At 39.0% G+C, this 25,418-nt stretch overlaps 1 pseudogene; it reads right to left on the reverse strand.

Moving 5' to 3' along the window:
* Nucleotides 1-2,041: 2,041 nt before the first annotated feature.
* LOC110292416 (WD repeat-containing protein 43 pseudogene) lies at nt 2,042-9,444 on the reverse strand (annotated as a pseudogene).
* Nucleotides 9,445-25,418: the final 15,974 nt, after the last annotated feature.

Here is a 25,418-nt window from a genome sequence, read left to right on the forward strand (position 1 = left end):
AGAAGTATGTGGACAGATCTCTCCAAATGGGTTAAGGATATGAAGATAGTTGTGCCCATGTAAATCTGAATCTTATACAAAGGTGGCCATGGTGGAGAAAATGGAAGAAATAAGAAGTGTGGTCGCTGGAATAAGTTCAAACTTTAAGCAATGTCCCTACTATTTACAACTACAGGCAAGCCTTAACTGCTGTGAGTCTGTGAGTCTTCATTTCTTCTTCTGTAATCTAAACTATGCTTCTTTCTCCAAGTTGAAGCTTCATTCCTCTTCACAGCATTATGCAATTTCTTCCCTAGGAAGAAATGTTTTGTTTTTGTTTCATGGTCTAATTTTTTGGCCTCCTTTTCATGATAGTAATGGTCAGAATCATAACTGAATGGCTTCTATATACTACTTAATAGAAATAAATTATAGGGAATAATGCCATTTCTAAAAGCTTAAGGGGATTCACAATTTAAAAAGTATTGAAGTTCAAGATGTTTGGAAATGAGGGGCATGTTCTTTTAATAACATAACATTGCTACTTGAATTAATAATCCAAGCAGTCTTTTTCTTCTGTTTGAAAGATCCAGTTATTAGTTTGCTCCCGCATTTCTCTGATGTTTGTGTGATTGAATGAAGCTCTACAGTTATCCCTTAGTATCTGCAGGTCTTGAATGCACAGATTCAGTCACCTGTGATCCAAAAACATTTAGAAAAAAATTCCTATTAGAGCTATTAAATAGTAAAAACAATCCCTTAAAGTCAAGGAAATAGATGGTGCCATAGCTCTGGGAAGAGGGACCTGATTGCCTGTAGTGAACATGAATGGCTTTTTTTTTTTAAATTGCCATTCTTTAAACCTTACACCAAAAGAATTCTTTATAGAACATTTATATATTACTATATAATATAAATGTCTAGGTACTATCTAAACAGTTGGAAAGGATTGCATTATTTTTAGGTAATGACTATGTTTCTTTTGGGGGGGGTAAAGATGAGTATTTATTCACTTTACAAAGAGAATGGTATTAAATTGCCATAAACAGCTCCATTTATAGACAAATAACAACTGTACATCAGTCGCTCCAGCAGCTTGCCCAACATGCCCTTCCCACTTCCGCTGGGCAGCCTGTTCTGCCCCGGTGGAAGTCCTCCCAGAGAGCATTCTTACAGTCACGGGTGGGAAAGACACGCATCTGCTTAGTCCTGCAGAAGTGAGCTCTCCGTCTGCATCCCTTACTGAACACCAAGATAAGTTAGTACTAGCCCACTCTTTAGAAACAAGACAAATTACTGGTAATTTGAAAAAGCTGTGTAGCACACCAAAATACTTATTTATACATACATAAAAAATCTTGAGTCAGATTTATCATTTTGAAATATAAACAGATACCCTAGCCCTAACAAGAGTGGGCAATGAAAAGGAACGAAAATATTAAATTACTGAATTATAAAAATAGTTTCTTTGGAAAAAAATTCCAGTAATGTTATTATTAATATCTAAAACCAAAGAGAAAAAATAAACAATTGTTCTCTGATCCATTAGTAATTTAAATAAAAATGGAAACCTCTTCAAAAGCAGCTAGGACTGAAGGGTTACAGTCGCATGACGAGCAGGTCTCATCTGTACACGGATGAGTCTCTATACTCTGCAGACAAGAACCCTTAGGGTTACAGTCGCGTGACGAGCAGGCCTCATCTGTACACGGATGAGTCTCTACACTCTGCAGACAAGAAACCCTTAGGGTTACAGTCGCGTGACGAGCAGGCCTCATGTGTACACGGATGAGTCTCTACACTCTGCAGACAAGAAACCCCTTAGTATGGCCGAAGCTTTGCTTCTTTAATTACCATTATTTTGTTTTGTTTAAAAAAAATTCACATGACACTTTAAAAAATAAGTGGTTATTTGGGGAAGCACTCCAACCACCCAACTGGATCTGAGTCAGACCAGCATTGAGTGGACACTGGGATTTTATTTCTGTAAATCACAACCATTTTCACTTTAACTTAGTTATTCCTTCATGCTTTATGAAAATGTGTCAAATTAGACCTGCTGGATTAAGAACAATTCATTAGTGCCGTTTGCATTTTGGACTGGATGAAAGATACCAACCTGAGATGAGAACCGACTCCTTTACAGCGTCCAGTTCCAGACCCCTATGGTATGTCTGTATTCACCTAAATCAGTTTCCAACAGAACCTATCATACCAGAGTATTATATTAGAAAAATATACCATATATTGGACACTCATGTCAGTACATTGCAGAAAGTGTGTCTATTTACTGTGTAAAGTCTATTAACATTTGAATGAAACACTCTTATTTACACAGTTAAAGTCTGGGGCACTCAGGACAGGAAGGAAGTGTGGGAATTGCCTGTCAACTTGGAAGCATATGGTGGCCTCTTGTCTTCTGGCACAGGGCAAGCCTCCCTGGGAGGATGCTATAGGCAGCACTGGGCAAGGCAAGCCAGGCCTCTCGTGTGACTGGTTGGCTGCATCTGTCTTCATTCTTCTTCACTCTCATTTTCAGGATCTAAATTCGAATCTCCATTTAATTCTTTTTCACTTGACACTTCTCTGTCCTCCTCATTCTCTTCTTTGTCTTCCATGTCCTCATCTTCCTCCTCATTGTCTTCATCAACACCCTCATCTTTTTCACTGTCTTTGTCTTCATCTTCGTCCCAATTATCATCAGAATCCTTCTCTGGGATCTCATCGTCAGACTCCTCCTCAGAAGACTCTTCTTCATACACCAATTTTGCCTTCTGTCCGGGAGACGTCACTTTTTTCGTTTTTTCTGATGCTGTAACTTGCGTGATGAGAAGAATGAGTTTTCCATGCAGGTTTGAGAGTTTCTGGAAAGTTTTGACTCTGCTTTCCATCAGCTGGTAGAGTGTTCCCAGCTGCTGTACTAGGTCAGGCAACGTGGATAAGTATGATGCATAGATTGTCAGCACACACTTCAGCCACTGAATCATTAAAGCAGCATTATTGGGATGTCCCTGTAACCTCTTTGTAAGCTCTTGTAACAGTGGGATGACAACCCGCAAGGGTATCCTCAGCACAGTCTTCTTTATTAGGTTTACATTCTTAGTTTGAAGCACTTTGTTTAATATTTCAAAATCACTGCTTTCTAAGCCCTGTGTAAGGAGGACTGCAAAGCTGTCTGAAGGTCGTCCTTCCTTCCTTTTCTATCTAGATCCATGGCACCAAGGCGCTCCTCGATGGTAGCCTCATTACTGCCCAATTTCCTCTTGTTCTCGGCCTCCTTGGGCTGGGCGGGCGGCAGCTTGATTGGCGCATGATGTCCAGGAACCCCAGGCACCAAAACTTTTGCTTCAGAATTCATTACTGGTGTTTTTACCTTGGTTATAGCAGTTTCTACTGTTGGAGCCCCAGCAATTTGAAATATCTCTTTCCAAACATATATGAGTATCTTTGGAGTTCAAAGCCACTCGCTCAATGGTAGGCTGAAACCAATTTCCATACACCAGCAATAAGGACATTTTGTCTAAGCAAAAGCTAGCTGCTAGAATAGGGATGGGTTTTGGTGTTACTTTCTTGCCCTTTCCAGGTGTTGCGATCTGGATTGTGCAATTTGAAGTCAAGGGCTTTTTGCAATGTCCATTTAATATGTGTTCAAAAAGATGAACTTGACCATCTCTGCAAACAACAGCTAACTTGACAGGCTCTTCCTTGTTTTCTGACAAAGTCAAGTCAACATAGACAGGCTCGTCTGTGACTGTAAAAGACATCACTGCGTTCTTCTCCTTGTTCTCTGACCGGACCTGCCAGACATTAAGTAATCGGTCGTGTACTGCTCCAGACAAGAAATAAAGGCCTGTAATCCCATCAGAAGGCTGGCTCTCATTAGGTCTGATGGTCGTGAACCTAAGCGATGAAACAGGTGTCGCATGTCCTGTGAAGTGTCTGTAGACTTCTTTGGTCTCCAAAACCCATAGTTTGATTGTTCGACCAGCTGAAAGTAACACCTTTCCATCTGATACACAGGGAACTGACGTTGCTATTGTCTCCTTTCCATTTGCACTTTACTTTGCATGTCTGTGTACTCCACTCCACAATATACTTATCATCTGAACAACTATATAAGCAGTCATTGTCTTGATGCCACTGTATGCAATTCACTCTGTTTTCATGCCCACCACTTGTTAATTTACTGTGCAACTCTCCTCTTACTGTACTATACAATAAAATGCTACTAACTGCCGTGCCAAGAGCCAACAGGTCAGCCTGGTCCTTTGTTCCTGTAACTTCTGATTTCCTTTTTTTCCTTTGATGACTTTCCGGGGTCCGGGATGCGGAAGCGCGAGACGGTTCTAAAGTGCGCACCGGGTAGCTCTGATGGAGACCCAGGCCTGGGAAGTCTGAGGCCGCCTCCCCGGGGGAGCAGAGGCTTTGATGAACATGACTATGTTTCACAGAAGGAATTTGAAGAGCTCTGGAGTTTGATATCCTGCTTTGGTACCCCACTGATTCTTATATGTATGTATCAGGTACTAATTTGACAAAGCATAATACCATATCTATGTCTAAGCATGTAGAAATAGTTAAATAAATTATATATGTATAATGTATGTATGTACATATATATGTATGTATCCAATTATTTATCTATCTGTGACTATCTAATCATCCAGACAATTCCTCAGAGTGAATTACAGCAATTGGTCCACATTTATCCTCACTATGGTATATATAGCATCTATAGTATATAGTGCATAATTACATTAAGGTATAAGCACAGTTTCATTGTTAATCAAGTGGAACTTAAGGAAGAAAATAACACTTAAAATATACAGTGTATACAGGATTCTGTTTTCCATGTGAACGTGAACAGTTATAGGACAAGACAGAATATGGAATTTATTTATTTATTTTTGGATGGGATAGTGATAGCAACACTTTTGCAGGTGTGAGTGACACTACTTTACTAGTCATCACCATGTGTGTACCCTGAGTTTTCTCATTGCACACTTGTGGAGATTCTCTGCCTTTAAGCCCCATGACTGGAATATGTTTTCACTGTAGAACAAACCCTGTATGCTGATCCTATTCTCATTTCTTGTCTCTGAAACATGCTTATTCTACATGTTTTCAGTAGTGTTCTTTCTCCAGGCATTAGCTCCCTGTTATAAGAGACTAGTTACTAGTTTTACTTGTACTTGTACTAGCACTCCAGAATAGCCACTCCATGACCATATCAGTGTCTGAACTAACAATTTGTGATTAACAGACAAAAACCTTTTCTGAATCTAGTAATTTAGCAGATCACTGGCTTATAGCAAGTCAAAAGCTATGAATGGCATCTGAATAGAATCTTAGCACCACTCCACCTTGCCATACCTACTCTGATGATACTCATGAATATAATTTAATTGTAGCTTGATTTATGACTCTTTGTTTTGTAGATACATTAAAAAACTTCATTAAAGTGCTTCCACATTGAAACACAAAGTTTGGGGTAGCCCAAATCTGTGTTCCAGGGGGCATAGTCACTCAAAATGGCTCCAGAACAAACTATCTCTTGTTCCCCTTTGAAAAAAGAAAGACATATTCTGATTTCACATGCATACAGAAATCCTAGTACAGATTAGATATCATTCACATCAAAAAAGCTTAGGGACTGGGCTGAACCTAAGCAGGTACCTGGCTATCTTCCACACTAGATTAATAGCTTTTCTCCATTTTCCTTGAGCTTCTGTTCTGTTTGGATATTCAAGTAGTTTGTACTGCTTTGATTCTAGTTGCTAGAAGTGGCTTTGTGACTCTCCATGTATGCTTTTCCTTTTTCCAGTGTCCTGTCTCTATATGTTCTTGACTAGTTTCTATTGTGAGTGTGTGTGTATGTGTGTGTGTGTGTGTTATATAGAATGGTGCCCGAAGACTAGGGGGTTTTTAAAATGACAGTAAATACTGATGACAGTAATTGTTATCCCTATTAGCAAAGTCTGGACAGTCATTAGACTTGTAGGTTTGAATTAACTGGGAAAAACATATAGCCAGTACCAGTGCTTTAATTATAAATGGTATATATGCAATAATAGGTCACTGCATTTTTCCAAAGTTCTGTGACAGAAAAGGTAGAAGGTCCTTTGCCTGAAATGTTGGAAAAAATAATTTATTTGTGCAGCCTCTATCTCTGATATCTGCATGATTGCATTTAAACAAAAATATTTCTATCATATCATTATTTGCACTATAAATTTCTCACTGAAATATATAGTCTTTAAAATAGTATTCAAAATTATTCCCCAAATCCACTCTCCTTTGTCTCTGTCTCTGTTTTGTACACCTCTATTTACACACACACACACACACACACACACACACACACACACACACACACAGAGTTAAGGAGTGCATCATAGCTTTAAAACTTACATATATCCCTTCTTCTGAATACCTAGTCAGTTTTTAATAGTTAACTCATTGTTTGATACACAAAGTGTAGAATCTGTCAATAAGGCTGTATACCATGGAACAAAGCAAAGCAAAACAACAACAGCAACAAAAACAAAACAACTCCCTAAAATAAAACAAAAGAAAAACAAAATATAACCAACTTAAAACCAAAAACCAAAAAGTATACTAAACCAAACCAAACCAAACCAAACCAATCCAACCAACCAAAGAAAAAAATGCATCTTGTCAAAATGCAGAGACCAAGTGACTGTGCAATGTACAACCCCAACACTTGAGACTCAGGGAATATGATGAAAGGAGAGTCATAATGATTGTAAAAGCAAGAGGAACAAGACGTCTGTTGAGACACTGTATTTTGTATATGGCATGGTTACCCACAGAAGACCTGCACAATAACAACACCAATAGACATGCCAAGGCAGACAAGGAAAAACTCATCATGAAGTGTCCTAGAAGAGGAGCTGCAGACAATGACCTCTGAGAGAGAGAGAGAGAGAGAGAGAGAGAGAGAGAGAGAGAGAGAGAGAGAGAGAGAGAGAGAGAGAGAGAGAAAGAGAGACTATGTTTTTTTTTTTTCTGTCTGAACTAGATTGTCAAGACAAGATGGTCTGAGGTTACATCCTGCTGTGCTGGACCATGTCAAGTCTTGACCTCTCTCACAACTGAAAATTATGTCTAAGTGAAAGTAAGCTGGGTGGCCAAGCCAAAGACCTAGAGAAGAAAGAATATACTCACTATACCCAAGTACATTGGCAGGAGATGCAGATAGAGGCTAAAATGGAGGATAGTATGTAATATGTTTGTACCAAGGCATGAGATGATACATGCCTTTCACAAACCAGCCCCCTGTGTTCTCTATTACAACACGGAATTTTAGCTGGTAAGAAACATTTGTTTGGACAGTATGCCTGGAGTAGAACATTTGTCAAGATGTAACATGGCACATGGCAGGAGTGGCAACTTGCATTCTTAACTATTCTTAAGTTAATGATAATGTGAAATGAATCCTTAATTGAGAAAAAGTAATTATTAATATATTAAAGGAAGCTATGAGGTCTTAATGTGGTTCTAATTGATGTTGCCCCCAAAATGTAAACTATTCTCCCAACATTGAAATTGTGGGATTATAGAGAAAACATTTCTCTTTTATCTTGAACTATAATGGAATTTGTTATAAATAAAATACTAACATGTTAAATACACTTCATAGTTATAAGAATTATGATATTGTACAATTCTATGAGATCTCTGCTACAGAGTAAATGGAGTTCTCCCACATTGCTGGGTAGATGCAAAATGGCTCCACGGCTGGCAGTTTTTCGTTTCTTATTCACAGTATGAAAGAACAAAACCTGTAGATTGCTGTCTATATGCAGGTAATGGAAGACACAAGATAAGGCGAGAACCTCTGATTAGGCAGTGAAAAAGAAAGGCAGGCTGAGAATTTTAGAGATAAGGACAGAGAGTACAGAGAGACAGAAGAAGGGATGGGGAGGAAGAGACAAGATGGAACCTATAGGAGAGGAAGAGGAGCCAAAACCAAACAGTTTGGGGACCTGTAAGTATTGGGGATTTCTTAGATAGATGGTTAAATAATAAGTAGGATGCCTTTGCCCCATTTAGGTGTGTAGCTTGTGTTTATATCAACTGAGATTTGTGTTCATTGTATGGGCGGTTTATGGGTTGAAAATTTACTAATATGAATCTGACTGATAAATTAAAAAAATAGTATGGGTTGGTACCATCTCTTTTGTAATCTTTCCCACAACAAAACCTGCTCAATTTCCATTCTTTGTACACTCTGCACTATCTTGCTTAAGAACCTCTTTCTAGAACTGTTTCTGTTGTTATATTCAAATGTGATGTTTCTATTTCCTGAAAAATACTAGGCACTCTGTTCATATCTTTTTTTCTCCAAATGTCAAACTGGCAGATTTTAAAGGTATTATTTTAGCACTTACTTTGGAGTCAAGGAAGTAGGGACTGGGGAGTAGACCCTTCAAAAAAGTACTTGCTGAGCAAACATGAGGGCCTCAGATAGATCCTCAGAACACTGGTAAAAATTCAGACATGGTATCATGGAATTGAAATCTCATTGCTGGGAGCACTGGCAACTAACCAGTCTAGCCTAACTAGTAACCCTAAATATCACTGAGAGTACCTAGAGTATTAACATTCTCTAGAATAATGTATATGACATTTTTAAAACAATTTATAGGCTGCAGTCCAACTAATCTGGCAATGGCTGGCTGTGAATGCAAGTCCAAGAATCCAGTAGTTGTTCAGCATGATGCTGTATAGCTCAGCTGGTCTTAAGTATACACTAGAATACAAAAGAAGTATTCTCTAAATTAGTCAATGAAGGATGGACTTGCCAGTAAGAGAGAGGGCAAGCAGCCAAAGAGTAAAAACTTTCTTCTTCCATGTCCTAAAATAGGTTTCCAGCAGAAGGTGTGGCCCGGATCAAAGGAATGTGTCTTTCCACCTCAAAATCAACATTAGAATTGGATCTTTCTACTTCAAGTTAAGCAAATATCCCTCACTGCTGTGTGATCCAACTTTGGATTTTAGTTAATTCCAGATGTAGTCAAGTTGACAACCAGGAATAGTCAGCACAGTACCTGTCTCAAAAAATATGAGCCAGACAGTTCCTGAGGTATATCACTCATATTGACCTAGGGAATTACACACACACACCTGGATAAACATGTACACACACACACAAAATACGTTTTACTATTTGCTTTGGTTTTGGTTGTTATGTAAATGTATGCTACTACTTTTGTGCTTGATATTATGAGACCAATAATTTATGGCCTTTGACTCTTCTTTTATTATGGTCCCAAATATTCTTCGACTAGGAGATATTTGCATTACAATCACTGGTTTAAAAGATGAAAGAGGCTTCTGAAATGTGTGTAAGTATTACCTAGTATCTAATATTCGACCTTTCATATCAAAGTGCCTGGTCTTATTTGCATTCATAGTGTCATCATGTGCTAAAAGAGGCATCTCAGTATTTCGTTATGAGATAAAGATGATAAACAGTGAGTCATGTCTGAGAGGCAGCATTTCTCACAGAGAATACATTTTACATGGCAGAATAATTAAAAGCCTCGGTGCATTACAGAGGGTTTCTGTCATCACCACCCAGCTGCCACCCAGCTCTGCCTGTAGCAGACCATGACAGACGTTATGAAGAAGCCACCTTTCCCTTCCTCTCTCCCTCCTCCTTCTTGCCTCTTTCCCTTAGCCCTTTTAAACTGCTTCTCTACCTTCTTTTCTGTTTTTTTTTGATATTTCTCATTATATTACTGTTGCATATCCATGAATCTCCATTACAGCCGATAAAAGGAACATATCAAAACAACAAAGCTTTTATTATTTATTTATTTATTTATTTATTTATTTATTTATTTATGCTAACTCCCTGCCGTTTTCCGTTTTGCTCATTGACAAAAATCATGAAAAGAAAGGCTTACAATCCTCCCTGAATCTCCATTCTTTAGTGGTCTAAAGAACTGCTACTGACAGTCTCTGATACTCAAAGAGCTCTCTATTAAACCTCTTCTTAACAGCACAGCTTGTCAGCTAATGAGGTCCAATAGATCCCCCAAACATCACATGCCAATGTTATTAGCTTCTCTCCGAAATTGACAGTAAGGTCTATTGATGAACATACTACACACTCCAGTCATAGAATATGGAGAAACTAAGTTGATACGCACCTGGACCTTCATCTATACTGGGTAGCTTTTATAGTGCTGGAAGGGGCTACCAGGTTAGAAAAGTAGCCATTAATTTTATTCAGCTGTGAATCCTAACAGCTACATTGACAAACAATCTGGCAAGACATGTCCATTGATGCAAATAGTTGCGCATATATAATGAGAGTAACTAACCATTTATTTATTGGATTTAAGGCACTATCAGCAGAATTAAACCTATATTTGGTACCTTATTAGGGATAAAACCTTATGACTAGATAGGTCATAGGCTCTAGGGAGGAAAATATTACTACTATTCCAGCATCATGGGTGCATCAAAATACTTTGTGTGCTTCCAAATCAGAAATGCAAATACCAATTGAGCCACAAATCCTTATCCTGCCTGGAAAATATGCTAGGGAAATGGTGGGATAAAGCTTATGAGAGTAGCCAACTAAGATCTGACTTGACTGAAGGTCCACATTGCAAGGTAGATCCCATGCCTGACACAGCTTGGGTGTCCAAAAACCAGAGACTAGATAGCCTAGGTACCTAGAATAGAACCAAATGCTACTGTTCTTTAAAAACAAGCAAGCAACCAATCAAACACATATACAAAACAAAAAAAATGTACCAATAAAATTATGCCTAATAACATTCTGCTATAATCCTAGTTCAGAGGTTTGTTTAGCCATCATTAAAGGAGCTCCCTCCTACAGCAGGTAGGAACAAATACAAAGACCACACCCAGACAATATGTAGAGAGGGGTTCCATGGAGAAACAGCTCTAAATGGAGTATCTCCTTCAGATCCCTCCCCCAAGGCTCAGGGAACCCCAAGGAAGAGGAGACAAAAAGAGTGTAAGAGCCAGAGGAGATGAAGGACACCAGGAAAACAAGGCCTCCTAAATCAACAGTGATCAAAGCTTTATGAACTCATAGACACTGAAATGGCATCCAAAGGGCCTGCACAAGTCTTCATCCAATCCTCTGTATGCACATTATAACTTCCATCATGAAGAACTTTTAAATGTCCCTTTAAAGAATTTAGTGCATGAACATTACTTGCATTATTTCTACCCTGCCTCCTCCAATTACTTCCATGTTCTGTCAAAATCATCCCAAATTATTGGCTTCTTTAATAATATATAACCTGTGGAATGCATTCACAATTGCTCATGTATATGAGAGCTGAGTATTTAGAATTGTACATATTATCAAGGGGCTTGTCCCTGGAAAACATAGGTTCTCATTCTTCCAGCCCTCATTAATTGTCTACAGCTCCTCATGTAGGGGCTCCTTATCTACTTTGGCATATTAACTGGTATTGTTATTGTGCATGTCTTCTTTATGTAACCATGTCATATACAGAAGACAGTATCTCAGCAGATGTTAGGTGCCTCTTGCTTTTACAATCTTTATGATCCTCCTTTCATAGCATTCTCTGAGGCGCAGTGTTGAGGTTGTATTGTACATGTATTAAGTGGGTATTGATACTCCCACAGTCACTTGTTCTCTGCATTGTGACCAGTTGTGGTCGTTTCTGATGGATTCCATCATCGATAAAAGAAGCTTCTTAAAAATGGGTGTGGTGGTAAGAGACATATTTATCTGGATGTTTAGTGTGCACTTGGGAATTTTATTAGTTTAGAAAAGTGTCAGTACTGTGTTCTCCTTCAGAGTTCATAACCTCACAGCTACAGGCATCGACTAGTTTTCCCCTACCAGACATGAAGTTCCTTGTATTGACTGAACCTTAAATCTAACACTGAGGAGGATGAAAGGAGGAGGGAAAAATAACACTAACAATGATTAAAAAGTCATAGGCATGTATTATTTATGTTTACTCAGAATACACATATCATTTATATAAATATGTTGCTTGAGAGGACACTGTTTCCCCCAAAAGGCAACAAAAATCACATAGCTAAGAATTTACTAAGAATGGTAAATCTTTCATCAAGTTGATGAAGGGAATTTAAGACACTCCAAAAACAACATAGGCTCTAGTCATTACCCTTGTTTGCCTCCTATTACTTGAATGTAACAAACTAATGGTGAAGACACCACACATTTTAACAGAGGACCTGGAGAATTAAAACTAGAGCTGAACTAGAAATGTTCTCACTGAAAATAGATCTCTAAGCTAAGCTTCTAACTTGTGAAAAGGATTTAAAGAAGCACTTTGGATTAGGTGTGGTGGTGTATACCAATAATCATAGCATTCTCCAGGCAGGGGCAGGCAGATCTCAGAGTTTAAGGCTGCTCTGGTCTGCAGATTGAGTTCCAGGACAGTCAAGAACAGGCAGTGAAGGAAACAATAGGAACCAGAAAGCTGATGATAATTTATTGAGATAAGGGGGGCATGTTCCAGCTGCAGCAAGCAGAAGCACTTCTTAGCTTCAGATTCATGGTTGTGGCTTTAGAGTCAAGGATACAGGAATTTAGTTATGTAATCTCTCTTCATTGCTAAGGTAAGCTTTGGAGGCTAGGCATATGTTAGGGATGTTGCTACATGAAGGCCCAGAGAGGCCATTGTGTAAAGCTGTGATGGTGAAACCTGGATTACCTTAGAGACCCCCAAATGATGGAGATGTGAGACAGTGGGATCCTGCCAAGGAAAGCTACTGACAGGGAGTAGAACCAGCCCAAGAGAAAGAAGTGTGTTATAGTCAACAAAGCTTATAGAACTTGAAGATATGAACAGTACTTTTACATTAGACACAGAGATTGCCAAATTTAGTGTTTTGCCTGTTGGCTTTGGTCTTGCTTTGGTCCAGTATTTCCTTACTATGTGCCTTCTCCTCTTCCTTTTGAAATGGTAATATGTATTCTGTGCCATTGTACATTGGTAATTTGTGACCATTTTTTTTTCTAATTTTGACTTTTCAGAAGTTACAGTTGAAGATTGCCATGAGTTGCAGAAGAGACTTTGGATGTTTAAACAGTGTTGAGACTGTTATAGACTATCGGGACTTTGGAAGTTGGACTAAATGAATTTTGCATTATGATATTGCTGCAAAACTATGGATGCTAAGGAGTTAAATGTGGTGGTTTGAGCAAGAACTGCTTTTAAAGACTCATAGATTTGAATTCTTAGTTATTAGGGAATAATACTGTTTAAGAATAGAAGGTATGGTTTTGTTGGGGATAGATGTGGCCTTGTTGTAGGGAGTATGTCACTGGTGGTGGACTTTAAAGTTTCAGAAGCTCTAGCCAGTCTCTGAGTTTCTCTCTCTTTCTGTTGTTGCCTTGGGATCTGGATAGAGAATTCTCAGCTTTCTCTCCAGCACAATGTTTGCCTCTGTGCCACTATGTTTCCCACCATGACAATGAACTAAATGTCTGAATGTAAGAAATCTCCAATTAATGGACTAAGATAATACATTTGTCTTTATAGTGTGCTTGTTTGCATAGATTTTGTAATGATTAAAATGTTCATCTCTTTCTCTCTTTCTCTGTGTGCATGTGTATGTATGTCCATCTTTCTGCAATCAACATTTTTGCTTCTATTGGAGTATGTCTATGTCTTTCTAGTTCCTTTGACAAACCCACATAGAAGTATGACCTTTGACCATCAGATGGTTTAAATACTTTTTATTCAATTACCAAACCAATTTATAATGTCATGACAGGTTAATCTATTATATGTAGCAACTTTTGCTCTGTTTTCTTTTCTATGCTCTTAGAATTTTGGAGATTTTTAAATCCCTTCTATTTTCAGTTTTTAAATAGAACTTAATATAAAAATTTTAAGCTGGGCATGGTTGTGCACGCCTTTAATCTCAGCACTTGGGAGGCAGAGGCAGGCAGATTTCTGAGTTCCAGGCCAGCCTGGTCTACAAAGTGAGTCCCAGGACAGCCAGGGCTATACAGAGAAACCCTGTCTCAGACAACAAACAAACAAACATACAAACACAAGCAAAATATTTTAAAAATTCAATTAACTTTCAAATATATTCTATTTTTTTCGGATTTCATTTTAAAATTTATTTACTAGATATTTTCTTTATATATATTTCAAATGCTATCCCGAAAGTTCCCTATACCCTCTGGATAGTTCATCCTTTCTTTCATCTGAGCTCCAAATTTTGTCTCTGTAACTCCTTTGATGGGTATTTTGTTCCCTATTCTAAGGAGGAATAAAGTATCCACCCATCGATCTTCCCTCTTCTTGATTTTCTTGTGTATTTTGGGTGTTCTATGATTCTGGGCTAATATCCACTTATTATTGAGTGCATATCTAATGACTTCTTTTGTGATTGGGTTACCTCACTAAGGATGATATCCTCCAGATATATCCATTTGTCCAAGAATTTCATACATTCATTGTTTTTAATAGCTGAGTAGTACTCCATCGTGTAAATGTACCACATTTTCTGTATCCATTCTTCTGTTGAGGGACATCTGGGTTCTTTCCAGCTTCAGGCTATTATAAATAAGGCTGCTGTGAACATAGTGGAGTATGTGTTCTTATTACCAGTTGAAACTTCTTCTGGGTATATGCCCAGGAGATGTATTGCTGGATCTTCCAGTAGTACTATGTCCGATTTTCCGAGGAACCTCCAGACTGACTTCCAGAGTTGTTGTACAAGCTTGCAATCCCACCAACAATGGAGGAGTGTTCCTCTTTCTCCCAATCCTCACCAGCATCTGCTGTCACCTGAATTGTTGATCTTAGCCATTCTGACTGGTGTGAGGTGGAATCTCAAGGTTATTTTGATTTGCATTTCCCTGATGATTAAGGATGTTGAACATTTTTTCAGGTGCTTATCAGCCATTGGGTATTCCTCAGTTGAGAATTCTTTGTTTAGTTCTGTACCCCATTTTTAATGGGGTTATTTGATTTTCTGGAGTCCAGCTTCTTAAGCTCTTTGTATATATTGGATATTAGTCCTTTATCAGATTTAGGATTGGTAAAATCCTTTCACAATCTGTTGGTGGACTTTGTGTCTTATCGACAGTGTCTTTTGCCTTAGAGAATCTTTGCAATTTTATGAGGTCCCATTTGTCAATTCTTGATCTTACAGCACAAGCCATTGCTGTTCTGTATAGGATTTTTTCCTCTGCGCCCATATCTTGGAGGCTTTCCCCCACTTCCTCCTCTATAAGTTTCAGTGTCTCTGGTTTTATGTAGAGGTCTTTGATCCACTTAGACTTGAACTTTGTACAAGGAGATAAGAATGGATCAATTCACATTCTTCTACATGATAACTGCCAGTTGTGCCAGCAACTTTCGTTGAAAATGCTGTCTTTTCCCACTGGATGGTTTTAGCTCCCCTGTCAAAGATCAAGTGACCATAGGTGTGTGGGTTTCTGGGTCTTCAATTCTATTCCATTGATCTACCTTTCTGCCACTGTACCAGTACCATGCAGTTTTTATCACAAATGCTCTGTAGTACAGCTTGAAGTCAGGGTAGGTGATTTCTTCAGAGGTTCTTTTATTGTTGAGAATAGTTTTTGCTATCCTAGTTTTTTTTTATTATTCCAGATGAAAAATTGAAGGGCAAATTGCCTTTCTATCTCAGTGAGAAATTGAGTTGGTATTTTGATGGGGATTGCATTGAACCTGTAGAATGCTTTCGGCAGGATAGCCGTTTTTACTATATTAATCCTGCCAATTCATGAACATCAGAGACCTTTCCATCTTCTGAGATCTTCTTCAATATCTTTCTTCAGAGACTTGAAGTTTTATCATACAGATCTATCACTTCCTTAGAGTCACACAAAGGTATTTTATATCATTTGTGACTATTGTGAAGGGTGTTGTTTCCCTAATTTCTTTTTCAGTCCGTTTATCCTTTGTGTAGAGAAAGGCAATTGACTTGTTTGAGTTATTTTTATATCCAGCTACTTCATTGAAGCTGTTTATCAGGTTTAGGAGTTCTCTGGGGAAATTTTTAGGGTCACTTATATATACTATCATATCATCTGCAAAAAGTGATATTTTGACTTCTTCCTTTCCAATATGTATCCCCTTGATCTCCTTTTGATTTTGAATTGCTCTGGCTAGAACTTCAAGTAGTATATTGAATAGGTAAGGAGAAAGTGGGCAGCCTTGTCCAGACCCTGATTTTAGTGGGGTGCTTCGAGTTTCTCTCTATTTAGTTTGATGTTGACTACTGGTTTGCTGTAGATTGCTTTTATTATGTTTAGATATGGGCCTTGAATTCCTGATCTTTCCAAGACTTTTATCATGAATGGATGTTGGATTTTGTCAAATGCTTTCTCAGCATCTAACGAGGTGATCATGTGGTTTTTGTCTTTGAGTTTGTTTATATAGCGGATTACATTGATGGATTTCCATATATTAAACCATCCCTGCATCCCTGGGATGAAGCCTACTTGGTCATGATGGATGACCTTTTTGATGTATTCTTGGATTCTCTTTGTGAGGATTTTATTGAGTATTTTTGCATTGATATTCATAAGGGAATTTGGTCTGAAGTTCTCTTTCTTTGTTGGGTCTTTGTATGGTTTAGGTATCAGAGTAATTGTGACTTCATAGAATGAATTGAGTAGAGTACCTTCTGTTTCTATTTTGTGGAATAGTTTGAGAAGAGTTGGAATTAGGTCTTCTTTGAAGGCCTGATAGAACTCTGCACTAAACCCATGTGGTCCTAGGCTTTTTTTGGTTGGGAAACTATTGATGACTGCTTCTATTTCTTTAGGGAAAATGGGACTGTTTAGATTGTTATTCTGATCCTGATTTAACTTTGGTACCTGGTATCTGTCTAGGAAGTTGTCTATTTCATCCAGGTTTTCTAGTTTTGTTGAATATAGACTTTTGTAGTAGAGTCTGATGATGTTTTGGATTTTCAGGTTCTCTTGTTATGTCTCCTTTTTCAATTTTTATTTTGTTAATTAGGGTACTGTCCTTGTGCCCTCTAATTAGTCTGGTTAAGAGTTTATCTTTCTTGTTGGTTTTCTCAAAGGATCAGCTCCTGGTTTGGTTGATTCTTTGAATTGTTCTTCTTGTTTCCACTTGGTTGATTTCACCCCTGAGTTTGATTATTTCCTGTCATCTACTCCTCTTGGGTGAATTTGCTTCTTTTAGTTCTAGAGCTTCTAGGTGTGTTGTCAAGCTGCTAGTGTGTGCTCTCTCTAGTTTCTTTTTGGAAGCACTCTGCGCTCTGAGTATTCCTCTTAGGATTGCCTTCATTGTGTCCCATAAATTTGGGTATGTTGGGGATCCATTTTCATTAAACTATAAAACATCTTTAATTTCTTTCTTTATTTCATCCTTGACTAAGGAATCATTGAGTAGAGTGTTGTTCAGTTTCCATGTGAATGTTGGCTTTCTGTTATTTATGTTGTTATTGAAGATCAGCCTTAGTCCGTGGTGATCAGATAGAATGTATGGTATAATTTCAATAATTTTGTATCTGTGGAGGTCTGTTTTGTGACCAATTATATGGTCAGTTTTGGAGGATGTACCATGTGGTGCTCAGAAGAAGGTATATCCTTTTGTTTTAGGGATCAAACGTTCTGTAGATATCTTTTAAATCCATTTGTTTTATAACTTCGGTTAGTGTCCATGTGTCTCTGTTTAGTTTCTGTTTCCAGGTTCTGTCCATTGGTGAGAGTGGGGTGTTGAAGTCTCCCACTATTCGTGAGGTATAATATGTGCTTTGAGCTTTACCAAAGTTTCTTTAATAAATGTGGCTGCCCTTGTATTTGAAGCATAGATATTCAGAATTGAGAGTTCCTCTTGGCAGATTTTACCTTTGATGAGTATGAAGTGCCCCTCCTTGTCTTTTTTGATAACTTTGGGTTGGAAGTCAATTTTATTCAATATTAGAATGGCTATTCCAGCTTGTTTCTTAGGACCATTTTCTTGGAAAATTGTTTTCCCAGCCTTTTGCCCTGAGGTAGTGTCTGTCCTTTTCCCTGAGGTGGGTTTCTTGTAAGCAACAAAATGTTTAGCCCTGTTTGTGTAGCCAGTCTGTTAGTCTATATCATTTTATTGGGGAATTGAGTCCATTGATGTTAAGAGCAATTAACAAAAAGTAATTGTTGCTTCCTGTTATTTTTATTGTTAAAGTTGTGATTCTGTACTTGCAGCTGTCTTCTTTTATGTTTTTTGAAGGATTACTTTCTTGCCTTCTCTAGGATGTAGTTTCTGTAGTTGTGTTGGTGTTTTCCCTTTATTATCCTTTGAAGGGCTAGATTCATGGAAAGATAATGTGAGAATTTGGTTTTGTCATGGAATACTTTAGATTCTCGATCTCTAGTAATTGAGTGTTTTGATGGATATAGTATCCTGAGCTGGCATTGTGTTCTCATAGTGTGTGTATAACATCTGTCCAGGATTTTCTGGCTTTCATAGTCTCTGGTGGAAGTCTGGTGTAATTCTAATAGGCCTTCCTTCATGTGTTATTTACATTTTTCCCTTATTGCTGTTAATATTCTATCTTTATTTAGTGCATTTTTTGTTCTGATTATTATGTGTTGGGAGGAATTTCTGTTCTGGTCCAGTCTATTTGGAATTCTGTAGGCTTCTTGTATGTTCATGAGCATCTCTTTCTTTTGGTTTGGGAAGTTTTCTTCTATAATTTTGTTGAAGATATTTGCTGGCCCTTTAAGTTGAAAATCTTCATTCTCATCTACTCCTATTATCTGTAAGTTTGTTCTTTTTATTGTGTCCTGGGTTTCCTGGATATTTTGAATTAGGATGTTTTTGCATTTTGCATTTTCTTTGATTGTTGTGCCCATGTTCTCTATGGAATCTTCTGCACCTGAGATTCTCTCTTCCATCTCTTGTATTCTGTTGCTGATGCTCACATCTATGGTTCCAGATTTCTTTCCTAGGGTTTCTATCTCCAGCATTGTCTCATTCTGGTTTTTTTTTTATTGTTTCTACTTCCTTTTTTATGTCTTGGATGATTTTGTTCAATTCCATCACCTGTTTGGTTGTGTTTTCCTGTATTTCTTTAAGGACTTCTACCTCTTTAGCAGTGTTCTCCTGTATTTCTTTAAGTGAGTTATTAAAGCCCTTCTTGATGTCCTCTACCAGCATCATGAGATATGATTTTAAATCCTAGTCTTGCTTTTCAGGTGTGTCGGGGTATCCAGGACTAGGTGGGGTGGGAGTGCTGGGTTCTGATGATGGTGAGTGGTCTTGGTTTCTGTTAGTAAGATTCTTATGTTTGCCTTTAGCCATCTGGTAATCTCTGGAGTTAGTTGTTATAGTTGTCTCTGGTTGGAGCTTGTTCCTCCTGTGATTCTGTTAGCCTCTGTCAGCAGACCTAGGAGTTCAGCTCTCTCCTGAGTCTCAGTGGTCACAGTACTTTCTCTAGGCAAGCTCTCCTCTTGCAGGGAAGGTGCACAGATATCTGGAGTTCAGACCTGCCTCCTGACTGAAGATGAAGGCCCGAAACAAGGCCTGTCCCAGAAGATGTGTTGTCTCTGCATTCTACATGCTCACCTGCACAGATGGGTCTCAGAGGGACATGGGACACAAGATGGCTCTCTCTCCTGCTATGGTGGTCAGACCCCCTCCTCGGCTGATTCTTCTCCTCTGGCAGGGAAGTTGCCCGTATGTCTGGAGCCTGAAATGGGGTCTGTCCCAGAAGCTGTGTTGCTTTTGCAGTCTGATTGCTCACCCTTCGCAGTCTGTGAGCTGACCTTCGCAGACTGTTCTCTGAGGGACCCAGGACCCAAGATGGCTCTTTCACCTTCTCCATAAGAGCCCTCTAGGGTGAACACCTCTCCTCTGGTGGGGATGGTGCTTGGATGTCTGGAGCCTGAAACGGGGTCTGTCCCAGAAGCTGTGTTGCTTCTGCCTGTCCCAGAAGCTGTGTTGCTTCTGTCCATATTCTATTTTTTAGGTGAGATTTTCTTTCATATATTGCAAATTCTCTCAAAAAATGTAGAAAGTTCTGTGCTCCTAATATCTTTGTCTGTTTGTTACTTCTAATCTTCATAGTTGTACTTACTAAGGAGAAATAGTATAAAAGGGGTAGGGGCTGGTATCATCCTGTTAGATCAGGTTCACATGCATAATGTGCAGAGGTTTGTACTGAGTTTAGACAATAAAGGAGTTGCTTCAGATGGCAATGTCCTAGTGATGCCAATACTACACACTTTGGATAGAGGATGCAAAACCAAACTGTGACTGGCTAGAGACTTCCTGTCTTAATCCGTGTTCTATTTCTGTGAATAGACACTATTATGGCAGCTCTTATGGCAAGTCTTACTTGAGACTTGCTTACAGTTTCAGAACTTTAGTCCATTATCATCATGGTTGGGGGCTTGGTGTCACACAGGTGGACATGGTGCTGGAATGTAGCTGAGGGTTCTACAGTTGTACATCTGGAGCTGAAGTTTACAGAAAGAGAGAGAGAGGAGAGAGAGAGAGAGAGAGGAGGGGGGACTGGACGTGGTTTCAGCTTTTGGAACCCCAAAGCTTACCCCCCAGTGACACACTTCCTACAACAAAGCCACACTCACTCAAGCAAGATCACCCCAGAATCCCTGAAGTAGTGCCACACCTTGATGACTAAGCATTCTATGACTCTACCGAGGCTGTTTCTATTCAAACCACCACACTTCCTCTCTGCTGGGAAGCAGCTGTCACCTTGCATATTACAATACTGACATGGTGGATGAGATATGCCCACTACTTCAATAATGGCTACTCTGGTTTTTTTTTGGTTTTTTCGAGGCAGGGTTTCTCTGTGTAGCCTTGGCTGTCCTGGAACTCACTTTGTAGACCAGGCTGGCCTCGAACTCAGAAATCCGCCTGCCTCTGCCTCCCGAGTGCTGGGATTAAAGGCGTGCGCCACCACGCCCGGCTCTGTTTTTTTTTTTTTTTAATTTTTTTTAATTAGGTATTTTCCTCAATTACATTTCCAATGCTAACCAAAAAGTCCCCAAAACACTCCCCCGACCCAGTCCCCCAACCACCCACCCCCACCGCTTGGCCCTGGCATTCCCCTGTACTGGGGCATATAAAGTTGGCAAGTCCAATGGGCCTCTCTTTCCAGTGATGGCCAACTAGTCCATCTTTTGATACAAATGCAGCTAGAGTCAAGAGCTCTGGGGTACTGGTTAGTTCATAATAATGATCCACCTATGGGGTGCAGTTCCCTTTAGCTCCTTGGGTACTTTCTCTAGCTCCTCCATTGGGGGCCCTGTGATCCATCCAATAGCTGACTGTGAGCATCCACTTCTGTGTTTGCTAGGCCCTGGCATTGTCTCACAAGAGACAGCTATATCTGGATCCTTTCAGCAAAATCTTGCTAGTGTATGCAATGGTGTCAGCGTTTGGAAGCTGATTATGGGATGGATCCCTGGATATGGCAGTCTCTAGATGGTCCATCCCTTCTTCACAGCTCTAAACTTTATCTCTGTAACTCTTTCCATGGGTGTTTTGTTCCCAATTCCAAGAAGGGGCACAGTGTCCACACTTTGGTCTTCGTTCTTCTTGAGTTTCATGCGTTTAACAAATTGTATCTTGTATCTTGGGTATCCTAAGTTTTTGGGCTAATATCCACTTATCCGTGAGTACATATTGTGTGAGTTCCTTTGTGAATATGTTACCTCTCTCAGGATGATGCCCTCCAGATCCATCCATTTGCCTAGGAATTTCATAAATTCATTCCTTTTAATAGCTGAGTAGTACTCCATTGTGTAAATGTACCACATTTTCTATATCCATTCCTCTGTTGAGGGGCCTTTGGTTTCTTTCCAGCTTCTGGCTATTATAAATAAGGCTGCTATGAACATAGTGGAGCATGTGTCCTTCTTACCGGTTGGAACATCTTCTGGATATATGCCCAGGAGAGGTATTGCTGGATCCTCTGGTAGTATTATGTCCAATTTTCTGAGGAACCACCAGACTGATTTCCAGAGTGGTTGTACCAGCTTGCAATCCCACCAACAATGAAGGAGTGTTCCTCTTTCTCCACATCCTCGCCAGCATCTGCTGTCACCTGAATTTTTGATCTTAGCCATTCTGACTGGTGTGAGGTGGAATCTCAGGGTTGTTTTGAGTTGCATTTCCCTGATTATTAAGGATGTTGAACATTTTTTCAGGTGCTTCTCTGCCATTCGGTATTCCTCAGGTGAGAGTTCTTTGTTCAGTTCTGTGTCCCATTTTTTAATGGGGTTATTTGATTTTCTGGAGTCCACCTTCTTGAGTTCCTTATATATATTGGATATTAGTCCCCTATCTGATTTAGGATAGGTAAAGATCCTTTCCCAATCTGTTGGTGGTCTTTTTGTCTTATTGACGGTGTCTTTTGCCTTACAGAAGCTTTGCAACTTTATGAGGTCCCATTTATCGATTCTCGATCTTACAGGGCAAGCCTTTGCTGTTCTATTCAGGAATTTTTTTCCCTGTACCCATATCTTCGAGGCTTTTCCCTACTTTCTCCTCTATAAGTTTCAGTGTCTCTGGCTTTATGTGGAGTTCCTTAATCCACTTAGATTTGACCTTAGTACAAGGAGATAGGAATGGATCAATTTGCATTCTTCTACATGATAACTGCCAGTTGTGCCAGCACCATTTGTTGAAAATGCTGTCTTTTTTCCACTGGATGGTTTTTGCTCCCTTGTCAAAGATCAAGTGACCATAGGTATGTGGGTTGATCTCAGGGTCTTCAATTCTGATCCATTGGTCTACTTGTCTGTCGTTATACCAGTACCATGCAGTTTTTATCACAATTGCTCTGTAGTACAGCTTTAGGTCAGGCATGGTGATTCCGCCAGAGGTTCTTTTATCCTTGAGAAGAGTTTTTGCTATCCTAGGTTTTTTGTTGTTCCAGATGAATTTGCAGATTGCCCTTTCTAATTCTTTGAAGAATTGAGTTGGAATTTTGATGGGGATTGCATTGAATCTGTAGATTGCTTTTGGTAAGATAGCCATTTTTACAATGTTGATCCTGCCAATCCATGAGCATGGGAGGTTTTTCCATCTTCTGAGATCTTCTTTAATTTCTTTCTTCAGGGACTTGAAGTTCTTGTCATACAGATCTTTCACTTTCTTAGTTAGAGTCACGCCAAGGTATTTTATATTGTTTGTGACTATTGAAAAGGGTGTTGTTTCCCTAATTTCCTTCTCTGCTTGTTTATCCTTTGTGTACAGAAAGGCCATTGACTTGCTTGAGTTAATTTTATATCCAGCTACTTCACCAAAGCTATTTATCAGGCTTAGGAGTTCTCTGGTGGAATTTTTAGGGTCACTTATGTATACTATCATATCATCTGCAAAAAGCGATATTTTGACTTCTTCTTTTCTGATTTGTATCCCCTTGATCTCCTTTTGTGGTCTAATTGCTCTGGCTAGGACTTCAAGTACAATGTTGAATAGGTAGGGAGAGAGTGGGCAGCCTTGTCTAGTCCCTGATTTTAGTGGGATTGCTTCCAGCTTCTCACCATTTACCTTGATGTTGGCTACTGGTTTGCTGTATATTGCTTTTATCATGGTTAGGTATGGGCCTTGAATTCCTGATCTTTCCAAGACTTTTATCATGAATGGGTGTTGGATTTTGTCAAATGCTTTTTCAGCATCTAAAAATCTTTTTGTCTTTGAGTTTGTTTATATAAGGATTACATTGATGGATTTTCGTATATTGAACCATCCTTGCATCCCTGGAATGAAACTTACTTGGTCAGGATGGATGATTGTTTTGATGTGTTCTTGAATGCGGTTAGTGAGAACTTTATTGAGGATTTTTGCATCAATATTCAGAAGGGAAATTGGTCTGAAGTTCTCTATTTTTGTTGGTTCTCTATGTGGTTTAGGTATCAGAGTAATTGTGGCTTCATAGAATGAGTTGGGTAGAGTACCTTCTGATTCTATTTTGTGGAATAGTTTGTGAAGAACTGGGATTAGTTCTTCTTTGAAGGTTTGATAGAACTCTGCACTAAACCGATCTGGTCCTGGGCTTTTCTTGGTTGGGAGACTATTAATGACTGCTTCTATTTCTTTAGGGGATATGGGACTGTTTAGATCATTAACCTGATCTTGATTTAACTTTGGTACCTGGTATCTGTCTAGAAACTTGTCCATTTCATCCAGGTTCTCCAGTTTTATTGAGTATAGCCTTTTGTAGAAGGATCTGATGGTGTTTTGTATATCTTCAGGGTCTGTTGTTATGTCTCCCTTTTCATTTCAGATTTTGTTAATTAGAGTACTTTCCCTATGCCCTCTAGTGAGTCTGGCTAAGGGTTTATCTATCTTGTTGATTTTTTTCAATGAACCAGCTCCTCAATTGGTTGATTCTTTGAATTGTTCTTCTTGTTTCCACTTGGTTGATTTCACCCCTGAGTTTGATTATTTCTTGCCATCTACTCCTCTTGGGTGAATGTTCTTCCTTTCGTTCTAGAGCTTTTAGGTATGTTGTCAAGCTGCTAATGTGTGCTCTCTCTAGTTTCTTTTTGGAGGCACTCAGAGCTATGAGTTTCCCTCTTAGAAATGCTTTCAATGTGTCCCATAAGTTTGGGTATGTTGTGGCTTCATTTTCATTAAACTCCAGAAAGTCCTTAATTTCTTTCTTTATTCCTTCCTTGACCAAGGTATCATTGAGAAGAGTGTTGTTTAGTTTCCACATGTGTGTTGGCTTTCTATTATTTATTTTGTTATTGAAGATCAGTTTTAGTCCTTGGTGATCTGATAGGGTGCATGGGACAATTTCAATATTTTTGTAAATATTGAGGCTTGTTTTGTGACCAATTATGTGGTCAATTTTGGAGAAGGTACCGTGAGGTGCTGAGAAGAAGGTATATCCTTTCATTTTAGGATAAAATGTTCTGTAGATATCTGTCAGATCCATTTGTTTCATAACCTCTGTTAGTTTCACTGTGTCCCTGTTTAGTTTCTGTTTCCATGATCTGTCCATTGGTGAAAGTGGTGTGTTGAAGTCTCCCACTATCATTGTGTGAGGTGCAATGTGTGCTTTGAGCTTTACTAAAGTATCTTTAATGAATGAGGCTGCCCTTGTATTTGGAGCATAGATATTCAGAGTTGATAGTTCCTCTTGGAGGATTTTACCTTTGATGTGAATGATGTACCCTTCCTTGTCTTTTTTGATGACTTTGGGTTGGAAGTCAATCTTATCAGATATTAAAATGGCTACTCCAGCTTGTTTCTTCCTACCATTTGCTTGGAAAATTGTTTTCCAGCCTTTCATTCTGAGGTAGTGTCTATCTTTTTCTCTGAGATGAGTTTCCTGTAAGCAGCAAAATGTTGGGTCCTGTTTCTGTAGCCAGCCTGTTAGTCTATGTCTTTTTATTGGGGAGTTGAGTCCATTGATATTAAGAGATATTAGGGAGA

The sequence above is a fragment of the Mus caroli genome, unplaced genomic scaffold (genome assembly GCF_978045245.1).
Source record: "Mus caroli unplaced genomic scaffold, Mus_caroli_1 scaffold_6, whole genome shotgun sequence".
NCBI lineage: Eukaryota > Metazoa > Chordata > Mammalia > Rodentia > Muridae > Mus > Mus caroli.